Source organism: Sus scrofa, chromosome 2 (assembly GCF_000003025.6).
Source record: "Sus scrofa isolate TJ Tabasco breed Duroc chromosome 2, Sscrofa11.1, whole genome shotgun sequence".
Lineage (NCBI taxonomy): Eukaryota > Metazoa > Chordata > Mammalia > Artiodactyla > Suidae > Sus > Sus scrofa.
In genome coordinates this window covers 96604882-96618584 of record NC_010444.4, presented here as the reverse complement: position 1 = coordinate 96618584, position 13703 = coordinate 96604882, and the positions used below count along the sequence as shown (strand labels likewise).

The following is a 13703-nucleotide window of genomic DNA, read 5'->3' as shown; positions in this document are numbered from 1 at the left end:
AGTCATCTGGCTCTGTCACCAGAATGAACTGCCTTGGGTAACAGAAGAAAGGGATAACATAACCATCCATCTTCTGTCAACAAGGACCCCTTACCCATTCTGGGAGGCAAAAGGCCATTCTGATGGAATTACCCACAGCTTTATGACAGCAGTGTCAAAATGCAAAATAAATCAGCACTGCCTAAAAATTTATTCAGCATTTTGATTCATAAAATTATGGAACTGAATCACGGCTTATTTTTTAAACTCTGTCAAATAGTGTCTTTATCCCCAACATTTTTGACCACCAAATCTAGGGCAGTTTAAGGGTACAATTCAGGGGGTCCTCAGAGGATTGCAGGTCTGACTCCAGACCTGTCCTTGATTCCTGCTCTTCTGCCTGCCTTGCAAAGACTGGTTATAGCACTCAAGGGTGCTCTAATCTGGAACAATTCCCACAAAACAATCAATGGCATATCATCGTTTCTTTCCTTTTCCCAAAGAACAGGATGCACAGAAAATAATGCACATGTAGTAAAGAGTTGAGAGCCTAATGCACATAGGAAATGTGCTGCCCTCCAAATCAGCACATCAGGCCACCAGATACCAGTCTCGGGCAAGAGTTAGTCATCATTTTCTTACACAGCCACGTTCTTCTCCCAGGATTGATGCTCCTTCTTCTCCTCTACATAAAGAATTAGCTGAACAAAGTAAAAATAAAAGGACTCTGGGGCTGCAGATGGCTGACCAGCTGTTTCTGGGTGACTCCCCATGAATCAGTGCCTCATCTGAGCTTTAGTGCTTCCATGTTTGGGGGGCAAAATATTCTGCATTTTGGAAAAGTAGTTCATGGAAAATAATACAGCAAACTAACATTTATAGAAAACCACAGTAATCTTGTAACAAATGTCCTAAATTATGTACTCAAAAGCAGATCCAATTTTACCCAAGGTTCTCTGTCTGCAGTGCCTATAGGACCCCTTTTTGTTGTTGTTTATAACTGCAGCTCCTTCCAACTCCCAACCCCAAGTGTCTCTTTTTAAATGATTTACCACTTTATATAATCTACCACATAGAGGACAAAATTCAGCCTGGAGAAGCAAGGGGGTGGGGGAAGTGTTCAAGGACTTCACTTTTCTGTTCCCTTTGGAGATTCAGCTTATATTTTTTTCATTTAGTTTGATGGTAAATTAATGCTGCTTTAAAAAGACTCCCAGTTCCCTTTTGTACGATATTCATTTCTCAGTACTTAAGTGCAATGTTGGGGGTATTGACAAAATAAAAGTAAAATGGAACTTTACATTCCAGCCCCTCCTACTCTCCTTCAAAGCAGAAGTTTCTGGCAAGGCAGGAGTTTCGCTGAAGCCTTTTTCTGGTTGTCCTCTTCAATTTTAGATGATTGTTTGATGTGAATATCTCTAAGAGGGTTTATTTTAATACACAGAGGAGCAGAGATAGCTCCAAATGCCTATTATCAGGAAAAAGGCATTTTATGTGATGGGAGAGTAAAGAAACCTTCTGTGATCATTTTTATTCAATGAATGCCATTCCTTTGGGTGGGAGAGTCGAATGCTAGTACCCACACATGCTGCATGCATACCAGCATGAGCTGGAGGAATGCAGATTTCTGTATCTGAGAGCAGCTGCTAAGTGAAATGGAACGTCCAACAGATGGCTGCATTGTCATTGTTGGGGGAGGAGGAGAGGGGAGCTATTTTGGTTTTTCTGTTGAGTGTGTGTGTGTGTGCGCGCGCGCGCGCGTGCGTGCGCGTGTACACGCGCCTGTGCGTGTGCTTAATAGGATGTGTTCTCTACTACCTGGATCTCTCTGGTGTTAGCAGGGGCTTTTATTCATTCAGACTCTTAGAACTAGCACAGATCTTAGAGATCAATTGGTCAGGTCCATGTAAAGAGAAGGAACAAGAAGATTAAGGATAGCTTGTTAGAGCCAAGACCAGAAGAACTCTCTCATTAGGCCATACTGCAGGGAAGTCATGCATTCTATTTACTTGAATATTAGTATTCAGTGCCAATACTAAAACTCAAGAAAAGGAAACACTCAAGCAGTTGCAGTTTCATAGTTTGAAGAGTATGTGTGTATCATTTTCTTTTGAAGTCTTTGGGTAGAGTTGTCATGTAATTCTCATGTTGGAAGCAAGAACAAAGACACCTTATAAGCAAAGTTATATAAAGTTTTTATTATACATTTTATTGGATGTTTGGCACAATATGACCAAATGTAAATATCATGCTGTGGAATATTTTGATTCTCTAGTGGGTTCGCATTCCAGAATACAAAGAGTTAAACTTCTATGTCAAAGTTTTCAAAGGCCATGGTTGAGAAGCAAACAGAAAAGTGTTTAGGTCCCATTACGACCTGTCTGCAAAAGGTCTCCATCCCCCTTCTGATGGGAGCACTGGGTCAGTTGTACAGTCACATGGCTCAGCCATTGGTTCGTGTTTTTTTCCAGAAATAGAATCAATAGAGAACAGACAAACCCGCAGTTGCCAGTTTGTACAGTCTTGTGGTTTCTGTCAGGGGCTACAGACTCGAGCAGGTCTACCAGATAATGAAGGCAAACTATTTCAGTTCCTGTGGGTCCAAAACGCCTCAGCAGAGTTCTGGTTTCAAACAAATGAATAACAAATTAAAAGATACAGTAAAATAAGGGGATGGTGAAAATATATTAACTAAAATCAATGGAGGAGAAACACAGTTTAAAACCCTGCATTCTCAGCAACAGTCTGTGATGTATTTTGTTAATCTCCTAAAATTTATGTTAAAAGCCTTTTAACAGAAAGTCAATATTATTTGGGTGGTTGAGCAAGTATATCATCCTGTATCCGCGGTTGCATTAAATACGATGCAGAGGCTCCACTGTCTGTAGGAAATGAACAGGGGTCCATCCCACGGAAGTCCCACCTCAAGGAGATCAGACGCTTTTCCCAAAACCGCCCGTGGAGCCCAGCCAAGGATTATGCCCTCCTCTCTGCCTAGGTTCCCCACTGACGTCAACAAGAGTCCTGGAAATGAAGCAGGATCAGAATACCAGAAGCACAGCCTAATAATAGAGCAAAAATGGAGAGCAGATGGAAAATAAAGCTTCTCGATAAAGTGTGACCTAATGCTATAAATTTGTTCAGGGAAAGAAAACAATAACAACAGCAAAACAAAAAGGCCTATGAACAGACTTATTGGTGCTAAAATTCTGGATGACGGCTGACTAGTAAAACACCTAGATACTTAGAAACCTTTCAGAAAAAGAATGAATTACAAATGATAAAAAAGCAAAATTAAATTTTGGATGAGTTTGAAATACTCTGCTACTAAATGTGCCTAGGGGTAAAAATGACACAAAACCAGAAGTAAAAAAGTAGAAACAGGTCATGAACAGCTTCTTACACCCACAATTTGCACATAATTTCATCCACTGTAGCTTCATGCCACTGGGAAAAACCTGCTATACAAATGGATAAGCAGTGCTGGGAAAAGAGAGGTATGAACTTTGAACGTGGTGGTGAAAATGAGTTGAAATGCGGGACCCAAAAGTTTCTGCAAAAGGGCCCTGTCACACCCACACCTTGAGATGCTCTCACAATTTACCCATGCATCCGCACACTGGGGGGTATGTGTGGGGTGTATGTATGTGGAGTGTGTGGAGTCAAAGCCATCAGGGGTTCCTTTTATTGCTTATTATGGCTATGATGTTATATTCAAATACTCCACTTACTTTTCTGGGATAAGTAGCAAAATCTTAAAAGAAAAAAAAAAAAACACTCAATTTTTACGGTGTAAACATTTTGACAGGAGGGAGGTTTTTATATCTATGTAATAAATGGACTCATATATTACGTCTAATATGGACAAAGAAGGCCCAAAGATGTTGAGATTGGGATATAAAGAAAAATTTCCATTTCGATCACTACATACTTGGAAATGATCAAGATATTCCTATTAAAGGAATGGGCTTTTGGTTAGGAAATTTGATTAGGTAAAGTTTTAGAACAGAGCTATATTTTCTCTTTATTTTCAGTGTTCAACCACTGATAACATTAAGTGAAAAAAACCAACTTAAAAAAAAAATTTCCAGGGAGTTCCCGTCATGGCACAGTGGAAACAAATCTGACTAGGAACCATGAGGTTGCATGTTTGATCCCTGGCCTCACTCAGTTGGTTAAGGATCTAGCGTTGCCATGAGCTGTAGTGTAGGTCACAGATGTGGCTTGGATCTGGCATTGCTATGGCTGTGGCATAGGCCAGAAGCTGTAGCTCCAATTAGACCCCTAGCCTGGGAACCTCCATATGCCGTGGGTGTGGCCCTCAAAAAGACAAAAGACAAAAAAAAAAAAATTCCTTTTTATGTTTTTCACTCTAATAGTTCCTGGGCTCTGTCTCTAGCACTCATAAGAGAAATATTGTTTCTTCAGGTAGCTTTCTAGATTCTGCCTCCACAACCTCTTTGCTATCTAGACAACGTTTTCCTTTGAGTCTTGATTCTTGCTCAGCCTGATCCTTTGAACTTGATATTGCAGACCTTCCCTCACTCCCACGGAAACTCCTTCACCTCGACTTCAGCCTTAGTCGCCCTCTGCTCCTAACCCTGTGGCCAAGAATGAGCCCAGTCCATCCTTTGCCAGGCTTCTAGATGCCCAAGCCTGCAGAGCCCTAGGACTTCTGCCACCACTCACCACCCCAAGAGAAGATACTGGGCTCCCATCTCTGCTTGGAAGGTCCTCAGCCAAAGAGATCACAAGGAACTATTCTGAAGGGATGAACCCATGATACAATATAAATACATGGTATTAGGGACATAAGAATTACAAAACTCCTGACCTAGAAGACACCTAGAGATCATTCATCTTATAGTATAGGAAATTGGTACTCGAACCTGGTTGATAATTCAAAGTTCCTATGAGAAGAAAGTGCCAGACTGTGTATAAATAAAGTGCTTTACAAACTACATAGCACTATATTGTATGCATAAAAAAAAATCAGTGTTTGTCTTCTGGGTAGTATGTCTGAGTTATTCCAGAGATGCTGCCATTACTCAAAATGTTTCAAATCTCTTCTTTAAAATTGTCATTTGAGGCAGTTAAGACTGTCACTGTACAGTCACATCTTGTTCTTATCAGTAAAGGTATTATCCAGGACTCAGATATTCATCCCAGATTTGATCTTAAACGTCTTCAAAGGCAGGAACTGTGTCTGTCTTGCTCCTTGCTCCTGGTATACTGCATGCCACGTAGTAAGCACCTAATAATTACTTGTTCAATAATTTTTTTTTTAAAAAAAAAAGATCAAACCCACCCTCAAAGAACGATGATTTGCTGTGATTGATAGGCAAAGGCTCTAAAGACATTTTCAAAAGAGAATTTTCCAAATAGAATCATTTTAGAGCTGTAACTCTGTTGTTGGAACAAGTTCAAGGTTTTTAATTAGAAGGGGACAAAATTCATTGTATTTACACATCTGTGCTCTGGCTGACCTGCTGACATTGTTGAATTTATTTATACCTCACCTTTCAAAAAAAAAAAGCACTGAGGCAGATTGAAACAACAATAACAAAAAGAAACCCATCCTAACAATAATGTTAATAAAAAGCACATTACTATAATCATGGTTCAGATATGCACAGCAAAAAAACAGCCCACAGGGTGGGTTCCTTATGTGTGGTTAGCTAAGGACTGACAGTAAGTAACAAGAAATAGAGAACAAATAAGACTCACCCAGTCTCAAGCACATGTCTGCATGCCATCTGGCCCTTGTTCCCCCGTTGAGTAAAAGAGTTACTTACAGCTAGTAAGAATGCAGTCATAAGGAAAGATTCTGGGGTAACTGGGGTGACAAAATTCCCAGATTGATGCTAAGTGCCCAGGAAGAAAGGCATCTGCAGGTGTCACAGTAACCAGCCATCCCTGCACTAACAGGTAAAGTCAGTTTTGAGGATTCTATAGGCCACATAAAAGTGAAAACAGTCCCTCTCTGGTAGACTGATGCTTTAATTTGTTTGAAGACGAAAGAACGAACAGAACACTGAGGGGGAAGGTATATTAATCTCAAGACAAAATTGGCCACATTTTCCACATGTTAGCTACTCTTGGGAGAGTCAAGAGGACCAATTTTACAATTGTTATAAACTCCTAAGCTAGGCACACACACAAAAATTCATACCACAAAAACATGAACTTTCTCCCTTATTTCAACTAGCTCCAGTCTAAATCGTCCTGACCAGATGAGAATGAGACTACATATCTTATAAATCCTGGGTGCAGGGTTTGAATTAGAAATTGCTCAATGAACAGATTTACTAGTTCTTTGTTCTCTGAAACATCAAATTAAGAAAATTTAAGTAGGTCCAGCTAAAAACATAGAAAAATGTGATACCTCCTAAAAATGAAACCAGGGAGTGTTCAGAAGAAGAAGTAGAGAATGGTGAATTTCCCACCAGGCCCCTGGCTTGCACATTTCAAGGCCACTCTGGCTGTGATAAGGACCAGCACATGAGTGTCATTCATGATGTGCGGCATCCATAAAAACAAAAAGTCACTTTTTCTTCCAGAAATAAGAGCCATTCCAGTGCTGTAATTAAAAGAAAGAAGGATTACTTGAATTCTAAAGTGGCTGAAAATTTGAGCTGTGTCTTTTAGCTAAGGAGGCAACTGTCAAACGCAGCTTCATGACTGTTTTTGTGTAATTTTTCATAGAGAATTATTGAGCCAGTATCACCCTCTGAAATCCCATCCCAAGCCCTAATCCCAAGATTAGGTTCCAGTTCAAACTTCAAAATATATACAGAGTGTATTTCCAAACAATAAATCAGATTCTATAACTATACAGGTTAAAATTCTTTTATATCATCCATGTTGCTTACAGACTAAAGTCCAATTTCTAATCTAAGCTTAACATATGAAAATTTTTAAGGAATTAGCTCTTTCTTATCTTTCTAACCTCATCTTTTAAGTTCCTCCGTGTATATCCTAAACTTCAGCCATAATGAATTTATTAAGGTCTCCAGAATCCAGGATTCCACCCATGTTCACTTATAGCTCTGTTCTCTCTGAAGAACGTGCACTTTCTTCTACCTTATTCCCGGAAAAATCGCTGTTCACTCTTCATGATGCAGATCACATCTTTTCCTTGAAGTTTATTTGCCATCACTCCCACTTTCACCCTCAACAATTCAAACTTAAGTACTCCTATATCCAGAATGTTTTGAGCCATTTTGATTTTGTCATCTTGACTTTGGGGACATTTTAACCCCAGTGGTGTGGGGATAACCTTCAGTGTCATTCCCAAAAAGACCAAGCACATAAGCATGTATCCAACTCACCTATATGTCTATGGCAATGAGATGCTTAAGTAAGATTTGGCTTTAATAACTATATTAATCTGCTTGGGCTTCCATAAGAAAATACCATAGACTGAATGGCTTAAACAACTGAAATTTATTTTTCTCACAGTTCTGGAGATTGAGAAATCCAAGAACAAGGTGCTAATCAATTTAGCTTCTGGTGAGAGCTCTCTTCCTAGCTTACAGGCTGCTGCCTTCCTGCTTTGTCCTCAATTAACCTTTCCTCAGTAGGTGCACAAAGGAGGGAGAGAAAGAAGGCCGGGTTGGGGAGGTGGGGGCTAGCTCTCTGCTGTTTCTTCTTATAAGGACACTACTCCTGTCAGATCAGGGTTCTATCCTTATGCCCTCAAGGAATCTTAGTTACTTCCTCAGAGGTCTCATCTCCAAACAAAACCCCAACTTGAAGGTGGGGGAGCTTCAACTTATGAATTAAGAGGGAGAAGATACAAACATTTAATTCAAAGCAGTTACCTTGTGTTCCCAATATCAAATATAAGTCACTGTAATGTCTCTCAACATTTATGATATGATTAAATGCCATACCACATAAAGGAAGAATGAGGAAAACTGGTTAAATCACTAATCAAAAGTACTCATTTAGTGTACACCATGTGCAAATCCCTGTTATAAAACATGTCAGTGTTATTTAGAAATTCATACTCAAACAACCTAATTGGATATTTAAACGCAAACATGTGCCAAATAAGTGGTTCTAATAATAAGCAACCATAGGATAGAGCAAAGAGGACTGGATTTGGAGTCAGAAAACACGAATCCAAATTCCAGCTCTGCTGTTCACCATCTATGTGACCTTAAAGCAAGCTGCTTATTTTAAGCTTCAGCACCCTTGCCTAAAACTTGGTGACATAATACCTAGCAAAGGATGCAAGTGAAAGAGAATAAGTAAAGGTGCTTTGGAAATGCTAATATCACCTACACAAAGAAAGAGGTGTGGCTAGGTCCCCAGAAGCCCCCTTTAATGAGATACTTGATACCTTCCTCCCTCCCAAGAGGGAAGAAAGGCTTCTCTGCAGGGCACTGCCTTCTTATAAGGCAGGCCCTGCTGCATTAGCCATATTTGTGCATGGCTATTTATCATCACTCTCAAAACGCTGTTTTCTGCCAGTGCCCCACCAGCAAAAGACGAGCTCTTGCTTATTTCCTGCATTTGCTTTCTTGCATGGAACAGAACCAGCATACTTCAATTCTGAATCATAGAGAAGTTGTGGTAAAAGCAGAATGAGAAATTCTTCACAAGCAAATGCCACATGGGTTACTTCAAGGCTCCATGCACTCTTGATGAAACACTCAAGCACCAAAAATGTTAAAGCTAAGGCTGAAATGGCCAAGAGTGATTTAATCATGGAGGCCAAAATACAGTGAAAGTTCTTATTAAAGATCCAAGATCATGGGCTATCGCAGACAGAGAATTTTCTGTTAAAGATGAAACATTCACTCTGGTCAGCAGCAGGAGAGGAAATTGACCTTGACCAATTGCTAATTATTGTTTCACCTTCCAATCAGCAGCTATCTAACCACATTCCTAAATCTTAAATAAATGTACGATATTTGCAGAGTTTGTGGCAGCAAACAGAGTCCAGGTGGAGCTGCACAGGAAAAATAAGAAAAATGGCTCCTCACCAGAAACAAGAGAAGAGCATGGGAGGACAGATTCAGACACCCCAGGCTCCCGGACCCCCTGTTGAGAAGTAAAGTGTGTGTGTGTGTGTGTGTGTTTGTGTGTTTGTGTGTGTGTGTGTGTGTGTGTGTGTGTGTGTGTGTGTGTACGCATGCGCTCATGCACACGTTATTTATTTTTAAACAGCCTCACTTCCTACTGACACTGGTGGTACTCTTCATTTCATTACATGTTCAATAAAAGAATTAAAGAATGGAAAAAAAGACTTTTGAGAGAGAATGATCTGGTTCCTTTGAAACTAGGCTCCACAACTGACTTTGCACTTATTACTGAATATATATCAAATAGCAACAAAACACCACAGCTAAAGAAAGAGACACTAAAAACTTTAATTAAAAATGTAACTGAGACATCATGAACTGACAAATATAGCCTTTAATATGTTACTTATTTTCTTTCTGCACCTTACAAATGTAAAGGTGTCATGCATATAAAAATATATTCACTTGAGTTGTTACCAAAATACTAAAGCAAAAGCATAAGGGGGCACTCCCGGCTGCAGGAAATTTAAGTCACTTGTCCAGTGACCGAGCAGTCAGGACATGCTTTACAAATCTCTTAAATATCTGCCTCCAAGCTCTTGACATGGGAGTTCTCACAGGCAGAGACATATTTTTTTTCCTCTTAATCACGTACCTTTTAAGATTCATAATTTGGGATGAGCAAAAGGCTCGGCAGGAGGTGGGGATGAATTAAAAACCATAAAATTGATGCTATCACTCTGATTGACATACCAGTAGTGCAGCATACATTTCCTGTTTGTCAGGAATGAAAGGTGTTCACATTCTGTAATAATACCTAATAATGTTTTGGAAAGACAAACTGCTGTCTGACTACATTTTAGCAAGACGGATTTTTTTTTTTCTTTTTCTGTCAGCACTGAAATCAGAAGCTAGAGTATATATATTACAAACCTTTATAAAGGATGACCTAGATATTTAATAGCTGCAGCTATTCCAGTCCACTACCTGGACCTCCCCAGGTCTCTGATGCTATATTCTAGCATGCCCAAAATCACCATTACACCTTAAGTCTAATTCAGGAGAGTGTCGAGGGAACTAGCTGTCCAGGACCGCCATAATAAACTTAAAGGAACTAGTATCCTTTGCAACCTATAGCTGTCTCATCACAAAACTGGCCAACTCTCTACTTAGAGGTTCATCTAATCTGACAATTAACATTTTGTGCCAGTAAAGAGAACCCTGTACTTAGGGATCAGGAGACCTGAATTCTTCTAGCTGCCGTATCACTGACTAGGTCACCATGAGCTGGCCATTTAACCTATCTACACCTCAATGTCATTACATTTAAAACAGCAGTGCTTCCCCTTACCTGATGGGATTGTTGGAAACATAAAAGCAAAATGATAGTTTTGTAATTGGCATATATCCTTTGCCATGTAGACCCTAATTGTGACTTAATTAATACTAGCTAAAAAAAGGATTTGGGAAATACTCAGGCATCTATTTCTGGGGTGGCAATTGAGCAAAAGGGTGAGAAAGAATCAGTAAGGTACTAGGTCTTATATGAGAGGATAACATCAGGGAAAAAAATCAAATACAGTGATAGCCATTCAGTAATTATACCTATGATGAACCGTGAGCCAAAGATGTAGTCCTCAACTTTCTCCTCCATTCTCCATATATTCATATTGAGTCTCAGTTGTAGGCACTGACTACCTAAGATTTCAAAATGTTAAAAGCACTATTTTGGGGAAAGAAGAATATAGGGAAAATAAGCAATAAAACTGAACATTTCAGGAAGAAGACCAAACAGGAATGTCTGTGTTAAATGTTTGAATGACGCATTTTTGCTTTTTAATCTCTAATACTCTGTTATTTCTACAGAAAATTTCAAGAAAATAAAAATGTAAAATCAGTAATACAATTAACGTTTAATAATACTAAGTTCCAAGTGTCAGGCACTAGAGCCTGAATAATCCTTTGTCTCCAGAATTGTAAACACAGATTTTGATGCTTCAGGAAGACTATGGAAATTGACCCAAATGAAAAAGGGGGGATGTTTTGTAGATCCTGCTCTTGGTAATAATACTATTGCAAAAGAATCAAGAATGCTTTTGAATACAATTTACTGCTGTTGTTTTTGCTAAATCAAATAAAGGCTTTAAGCAAAAACAGGTTTCAAGCCTTCTGCTTATAATTGCACTTCATTTGACTTGACAATGCTGATTTCTGTGTGATTTTTAAAATCTATGTTTGGTAAAAACAAAAAGCTTTTCTCCTAGTTCTTCAAAGTTACTTCTAATAAAATCAGCTCGTTAGTGAACATGCTTGCAGACACAGTGCAAATGGAGTTGTAGAAAATCTCAGTGAAGTCACTTCACTATACCCAGTTGGTCCTTGCTAAACCTGCAGGAGTTATGATCCAACTCTTTCACAGTTTAAGCGCATTTAAATCATGGCCTGAATTAATTGTATACTCACTAAAAATGAAGTTAAAAACAGAATACAGAGATCACATCCTCATAACCCTCAAATGGCAGCCCTCTGTCTGTTTCTTGAATTGGATTGACAAGAACTGGAAAGAAAGCATTAGCAGAAGAGATCTTCAGTGCTATCAGTTGAAATCTATGTAAATCCTCAAAGAAAAATATATGGAAAAAATTGGAGGTTTCACTTTTTGGTTAAAGTCAATGATAACTTGAAGGTTAGGTTAAGGAATATCCATCCCTCTACTTGCTAAGTTCCCCAAATAAGGCTATAAAAAATAATGTTAAGTATTTCAGGCCAGAGATATTTATCAGAAGGCTATGACTGGCTCAGTTATGTACCTCATGGCAATTCTCACAGGAAAATATAGGTACAAATATGCATAAGTCATATTTATATACTTTCTATAAAATTAGACTGGCATTAATTAAATGGCAGAAAAGGCAATGAGAGCATTGTTTGGAGGGTAGTTTGTTCCAAGTTCTGATTATAACTTGCTTTCCAAAGAAGGAGCCACCCACAGCTTAGAAGACAGATGAGAAGATCATCATTGCAGATTTACTGTGAACAACTCTGCTCAGCTCTGTCCCTGCCAGACTTGGGGCCACACATACCCTTCTGAGACGGCTAGAGAAGATTCATAGAGAAAGCACCTGTGCCTTGCTCTAGCTTTGGAGCAAGGGCAGAGGAAGATTTTGTCTCTGCATAATATGAAACTTGTCTGCAGATGTAAGATATGCCCTCAATGGCAGTGTCGTCATCATCATCATCACAGCTAACATTACTGAACGCTTATATGCTCCCGGCACATAATGCTTTGATTATTTCATCTTGTCTTCCCAGCAACACTGTGAAGTGAACACTGCAACTAACCAAATTTCATGGAAGGAGAAACTGAGGCCAAAATTTTCCCACTGTTACAAAGATGGTACATGCCAGAGTTAAAACTTGAATTCAGACCTCACTCTCGTAGAATCTTCACTCCCTATAACCGTTAGGATAGCTTAATCAGCTGTGAACAACCCATGGACTAGACTTTTCAAAATGTCACTCTACTTACAAATCTCTTTCTATTTATTCATTAACTTTACATGCATTTGTTTAGCCCCGAAAGACTGCCAGGAACTGTTTTTCACACTGGGGATTCATCAGTGAACAAGACAAATTCTCTACCTGCATGGGGCTAACATTCTATATTCCACACAAGTCGGCTCGTTTATTCTTTAAAGTAACTGTATAAGCCTTAGACCATTAGTGTCACTCATTTTTTAGATCAGGGAGCCAGAGCTCAGAGAAGTGAGGTAAGTTACCCAAGGTCATAAAACTAAAGGGGAGAACTAGGGTTTGCTCCCTAGCCTTCAAACTAGTAATCCAATGTTGTTCAATGCTCCTGTTAACACAATTGCTATGGTTCCAAGATGGCTTTCAGTAGCTAGGCAGAGAGAGCACAGCCAGGACAACAAATAAGACCAAGCTGACCCTCTTCCTGCTTATTCTGCTTCCCTTCCAAATTTCTTGGTCCTTACTTCTGTCATGCTTCAGGAACCCACTCTTTACAATGGTCTCCACTTCTAAACCCAGCCAAGAACAATAGGCTTCTCCAACCCTATTCTACTTCCTCCTTCACAGCCCTATAGATCCCTGCTTCTGTCCTTCACTCCTCCCACATGCTAACCTCAGGGTTAAACTTGGCTCCTACTCTTCACCTTAGAGAGCAGGCCTGACATGTTATGAAAAATGATCACGAAGGGAGTCCTCTTCATCCTTATATCAGGAAAGACTATTCCAGGTAAGAGGAGAATTTTATTTTCTCAGAATTCCTTGAGAGAGTTTTCCCACAGAAATATTCTCCCATGTGGTAATTATATTCTGTAGTATTTACTGCAGGTACATATGGGCTAAACATGTTCCTAGGCGCTGGATAGCAAAGTTTAACGGTGGGTAATATGCTTTGAATTCCAATCAACCAAACTACAACTGACCTCTGGCAAAGACTTCCTCAGTAACACATTCCTGTCCTCACTATGACTCATAATAAAGAATGGAAAGGAGTTAAGAAATAAATTCAAGAAATAGATTATTCCTTAGCATTAGACAGATAGGGCCAAATAGTAGTAAACACAATGTAGAAAGAGAAATAGTTTATTATTGGCAGTAGCAGAGGAGGAGGAGACAAAAAAACAAATGTTTCTGACTTGAGAGATTTCCAGGTCTATAGAAAAA

The 13703-nt window shown here is 39.3% G+C and overlaps 1 long non-coding RNA gene across 3 annotated transcripts in view; it reads right to left on the bottom strand.

The window, feature by feature from the left end:
• LOC102159394 overlaps positions 2147-13703 on the bottom strand; it is a 335205-nt gene continuing 323648 nt past the window's right edge. For all 3 annotated transcript variants that reach the window (XR_002341807.1, XR_002341809.1, XR_002341810.1), the window contains one exon: positions 2147-2601. This is a non-coding gene — a long non-coding RNA (uncharacterized LOC102159394). The remainder of the gene's footprint in view (positions 2602-13703) is intronic.